The following is a 6,000-nucleotide window of genomic DNA, read 5'->3' as shown; positions in this document are numbered from 1 at the left end:
GCACATTCTACCACCATTCTGCACTTGCTCAGCCTGTAGTTGAACAGCTCCTGACTACTGTCCAGGCTGCCTGTGTACGGCTTCATGAGCCATGGCATTAAGGGGTAGGCTGGGTCCCCAAGGATACATATAGGCATTTCAACATCCCCAACAGTTATTTTCTGGTCTGGGAATAAAGTCCCTTCCTGCAGCTTTTGAAACAGACCAGAGTTCCTGAAGATGCGAGCATCATGCACCTTTCCCAGCCATCCCACGTTGATGTTGGTGAAATGTCCCTTGTGATCCACCAGAGCTTGCAGCACTATCGAAAAGTACCCCTTACGGTTTATGTACTCAGCGGCTTGGTGCTCCAGTGCCAAGATAGGGATATGGGTTCCGTCTATGGCCCCACCACAGTTAGGGAATCCCATTGCAGCAAAGCCATCCACTATGACCTGCACATTTCCCAGGGTCACTACCCTTGATATCAGCAGATCTTTGATTGCGTGGGCTACTTGCATCACAGCAGCCCCCAAAGTAGATTTGCCCACTCCAAATTGATTCCCAACTGACCGGTAGCTCTCTGGCGTTGCAAGCTTCCACAGGGCTATCGCCACTCGCTTCTCAACTGTGAGGGCTGCTCTCATCTTGGTATTCATGCGCTTCAGGGCAGGGGAAAGCAAGTCACAAAGTTCCATGAAAGTGCCCTTACGCATGCGAAAGTTTCGCAGCCACTGGGAATCGTCCCAGACCTGCAACACTATGTGGTCCCACCAGTCTGTGCTTGTTTCCCGAACCCAGAATCGGCGATCCACAGCATGAACCTGCCCCATTAGCACCATGATGCATGCATTGGCAGGGCCCATGCTTTCAGAGGAATCTGTGTCCATGTCCTGATCACTCACGTGACCGTGTTGACGTTGCCTCCTCGCCCGGTATCGCTTTGCCAGGTTCTGGTGCTGCATATACTGCTGGATAATGCATGTGGTGTTTAATGTGCTCCTAATTGCCAAAGTGAGCTGAGGGGCCTCCATGCTTGCCTTGGTATGGCGTCTGCACAGAAAAAAGGCGCGGAACGATTGTCTGCTGTTGCTCTGACGGAGGGAGGGGCGACTGACGACACGGCTTACAGGGTTGGCTTCAGGGAGCTAAAATCAACAAAGGGGGTGTCTTTACATCAAGGAGTATTTCAGGCAGGACTTCACGGAGGGTTCCAATAAGAAATGGTGCACCTAAGTTATTTGTTCTTCTTGGAACAAGGAGGTTAGCCTGGCCTCTGATTGATACATGGCTAGATTTACCTCGCTGCACCTTCTCTGTGACTGACTGCAGTGTGACCTAGAGGAATGAGTCCCCTAGACAGGGGAGGGGGGGAAGCAAATGAGTACAAAACAAATCTGGTCTATTTCTTGTTTTGATCCACTCCATCTATCTTTTACATCTTTGGCTGGCAGCAGACGGTGCAGAAGGACTGCATGCCATCCACATCTTTGGCTGCTCGGCAGAAGATGGTACAATACGACTGCTAGCCATCCTCATCTCTTGCCTGCCTGGCAGAAGACGGTACAGTACGACTGGTAGCAATCCGTATCGCCTGCCTGCTCACCATAAGATGGTTCAATAGGACTGACTGCTGGACTAAAGAGAATGACCTGGTCAAGTCACTCCAAATTTAGTCCCTGCGCCCATGTCTGCCCAGGCGCTCCCAGCCGATGTGGCCAGGAGCACCTCGGACATGACAAGGATGACTACCAGTCATACTGCACCGTCTGCTGCCAGAAGGCAATGGGTTGCTGCTACTGTGTAGCAAAGCCGTACCGCGTCTGCCAGCACCCAGGAGACATAGGGTGACGGTTACCTGAGCGGTCTCCATGCTTGCCGTGGTATGGCATCTGCACAGGTAACTCAGGAAAAAAGGCGCGAAATGATTGTCTGCTCTTGCTTTCACGGAGGGAGGGGGGGGAACGGGGGCCTGACGATATGTACCCAGAACCACCCGCGACAATGTTTTAGCCCCATCAGGCAGTGGGATCTCAACCCAGAATTCCAATGGGCAGCGGAGACTGCGGGAACTGTGGGATAGCTATCCACAGTGCAATGCTCCGGAAGTCGACTCTAGCCTCGGTACTGTGGAAGCGCTCCGCCGAGTTAATGCACTTAATGCACTTAGAGCATTTTCTGTGGGGACACACACACTCGAATATATAAAACCGATTTCTAAAAAACCGACTTCTATAAATTCGACCTTATTCCGTAGTGTAGACATACCCTAAAAGTGTGCCAGACTGTCCCGATAACCAGGAAACCTGTCTAGATTAGGCCAGCGTGTGACTTGCACATGCTTGAAGCAGTTCTCATCTTAATGAAATATGTTGTTCTATTTTTATTTTTATTTTTTTGCAAAGGAAAGACAGTGCCTCTGCAGTGGTTGAACCCCTGAATATAAGCGCTCAAATGAGGAATATAATTACAATTCCTAGCTGGTTTGCAATCACTGGAGTTACACGAGAAACAATTTTGTCTCCTTTTCCGTAAGCTACAGTTTCTTTGGTTCTAAATAAACATGGTATTTATGGAATCTCCTTTCTAGGGTTGAAAGAAAAAAGTACACCACCCTATTCTTAATAATTAGATAAAAGGATAGGTTCCCTTGCCATTCTGGACTCCTAGGGTTATCTATGTAATGTAAATCCTTTAAATTGAACCCAAATTTGCAATCAGGGTGATCTGTAGGTTTTGCATGGCCCTGTATTAGGATTTTGTGGCCTCCTCCTGCTGTCTCCAGACCAGTAAGTGTGTTTCTGGGCGGACAGGACTCTAATTATATCATTTAGTATCAGCAGTTAGCTTGGTGCTCATCAAGACAGTGTCTACCGTAAGACATTTACAATCTAATAACTACCCACGGTGGCCACATAGCTAACGTAGGCTTATAGCCTCATTGCTGGGAGGATGCATACTCTGTCTTTAAATTATGTAGTCAGAAGCTAGACGGGCGAGGGGTGTGGAAAAAGTCTGAGGCAGATGTTCTCTAATGAACCAGTAGCTTTTTCCTTATTCTGACAAAGTCCTTTGTTTAAAGAAACCAGCTCTTCCTGTGTTTCTTTACCATTGTCACATGGCTTGAAAACTTGCTCACCGTCCAAGTCTATCTCAGTGTAGCCCAGATAGTGGAATATAAATACTGGGCTATACCTGGGTCTCAGGCAGGAAAGGAAAATGACTATTTTTTGGCATTCCTCCTGTACTTATATGGAAGCCATTACGGGAACTGTCAAATTATGCCTTATGCCTTATTCTGGTTGGTCTTAAAAATGTTGTGCTTTCCTAGGGGAGAGGGTACTCGACTGGAGATCACAGTACTTAGCCCAATGGGATCTCCAGGCACCACAGTAACCTATATTAAAATGCACCACAATGGAAACAGCGTTTGAGCCTCAGAAAAAGTTTTAGACACAAGACAACTGTCTCTGAAGCTTCACTCTGACAGCCACAAACAGCTTAGCTATTGCTGTTTGTTTGTAAGATCTGGATTCAAGGCTTGTATTGAGGATCATCACCATAGCAGTGGCCCAAAAGATCACCAGTACCTCTGTTGCCAGAGGAGAATTGTTCCCTACAGGCAATTCATGATCTGTGGCTTCCACCATTTCCCTTGGTGAACTATCCCATAGTTCAATGCCTCATAACTGGGACGTTTTCCTTTTAGTCTAAATGTTTTCTTAAATTCAACCATTATTAGTAGTTAGAACCATTTCTGTAAGCTTGATTCCTCTCACACCATGGCATTTACACTCTTTTGATACCTGTGGATGGTTATATCCCCTGCTAGTAATACTTTAGACAAGCTTAATGTCCCATTAACTGTGCATTAATAACTATGGGAGTAAAATGCCTTGCTTTCTGCAGCAGGAAATTCTTCGGTATCTTCAGCTGAATTTAAAAAATGTGAGGCTGTTATTGAATTAAATAGAAAATAATTCCATAAACATAAAACCAAACAAATCGCTAAGCAGCAATGGCAGTGTCTGCCCCCAAAGAGCTTACAATCTTACAAATTCATGTTATGCTGCCCCTAAATTTTCAGCATGCTGCAGAATTCTGTATTGAGGACACAAACTGCAATAGCGAAGTTGGCAAAGGGACGCTGAAGGCACGGGCAACTTGGCTGAGGACAGCTGGGGCTTTTGGCCCTTGGGAGGCATGGGCAGTAGTAGGATAAGCACACTCAGGGCTTGTCAATATGAATGCTTAGTTCACAACAAGCTGGGTTATTAGTCTGCGCTGCACTATCCTGCTGCATGCTAAATGTCCATGTGGACCCTCCTGCTGCATGCTAAAATGCCTGTTTCAAAGTCGGGTAAACCAAAGTGCACAGGAACTTTTAGTGCGTGGAGAGGGCCCACACAGGCACACAGTGCATGGCAACCTAGTGCGGAGTAGATTCATACCCCAGCTTGCCGCGAACTAAATGTTTGGTATAGACAAACCCTTAGATTATGTCTACACTGCACAGTTAATCCTAGCCTGGTTGTGAGCATTCCCCCGGCAGTGTGCTACCCATGTTACTGTGTCCTCACTGTTTCTGCACTCCCCCTGTGTGTCTGCAGATGTATCTGATGGTTCTTTGTGCTGAGATGATCTAGGGCTCTCGCTGGAGAATTTGTCTGTCCTTTAGGGGTGGGGGGGACTGTAGGAAGGCACAGGAGGACTATCAATAATTGGGTGATTTTGCTTATGTTCTCCCTGCAAGTGGGCAGGTTCCAGCCCAAGTTAAAGCAGAGCCTGGGTTCCAACCCATATCACCAGCTTTGTAAACTAGCCTGGTCTTAAAGTGCTTCCAAACCCAGGTCAGAGGTTTTTCTTTGTGGATGATAGGAGAATTAGGACTAAAACCTAGCTAAGAGCCTGGGTTACCTGGCTATTTGTTCCCAAAAGGATCAGCAGTAGAGAGTCAATGTTGACATTTAATATGTTTTGTTTTGGAATTAATGTTCTGAGCTGAATATGTACAGTTCACGTTTCTGAATATTTATGCCACCTGCAGATTCAGACAGATATCGCAGTATCAGTCACACTTAGTTCATATGTAAAATATTTTCTTCATATCCACCTGAACAAGAAACTTAATTTTAAAAATTAGGCTTAGATGGAGTCTCTTGGTTTTCACCTCTAGGTGACCAATTTCAGATTCCAAGACCAGAAGGAACCATTGTGATCATCTAGGCTGACCTTCTGTATAACCCAGTGTGACAGATTGGAACCCCCCCCCTCCAGGATGCCACCTGATGTACTTGGTTTCCACTGAGCATCTCCTGCTTCACTAGTCTGGATTCCCTCTCCCTATTTTGCTGAATTAGGCTCTCCGGCCTCTTGCAGTGCACACACACAGGTAGGGCTACAGCCAGCTGCAGACACAGACTGAAGTCAGCTCTGTGTGAGAGGTTTCACCCAGCACTCATGTGCATGCCCCTTTTGGGAGATAAACCCAAAATAATACGGTTTTACACTGTATAGAAAAATCTGCACAGCGCAAGCTCATGAAATTTTGCCCTCTTCCTATAAAAGGCAGATTTTAAGTGGTTAAAGAGATAGCAAACAGAACAAAGCAGATTACTAAACAAATAAAACAAAACGTGCAAACTAAGCTTGATTCACTAAAGAAATTGGCTACAAATAGTAATTTCTAACCCTAAATATTGTTACAGGCAGATTTCAGAGAGACTTGAAAATCAGCTGCACTGGCCTTCAGTCTGAGACTTTAGGTATTATTACTCACAAGCTAGATGCCCTTCCAGTCTGGGTTCAACTCTTCTTCCCCCAGTTCAGTTCTTGCTTTCAGGTGTTTTTCAGAGTCTCTTTGGGTGGGGAGGCAGAGGAGAGCCATGATGATGTCACTCCCCGCCTCATATAGCTTTTGTGTATGGCGGGAACCCTTTGTCTTCCAGTGGAAAAACACTGGCATTCTAAGAGGGAAAGGGTCCAGTACCAGGTGACTTAAACTCATGTGTCTGCAGGGTT

The sequence above is a fragment of the Lepidochelys kempii genome, chromosome 10 (assembly GCF_965140265.1).
Source record: "Lepidochelys kempii isolate rLepKem1 chromosome 10, rLepKem1.hap2, whole genome shotgun sequence".
Lineage (NCBI taxonomy): Eukaryota > Metazoa > Chordata > Testudines > Cheloniidae > Lepidochelys > Lepidochelys kempii.
This window is presented reverse-complemented; position numbering follows the sequence as displayed.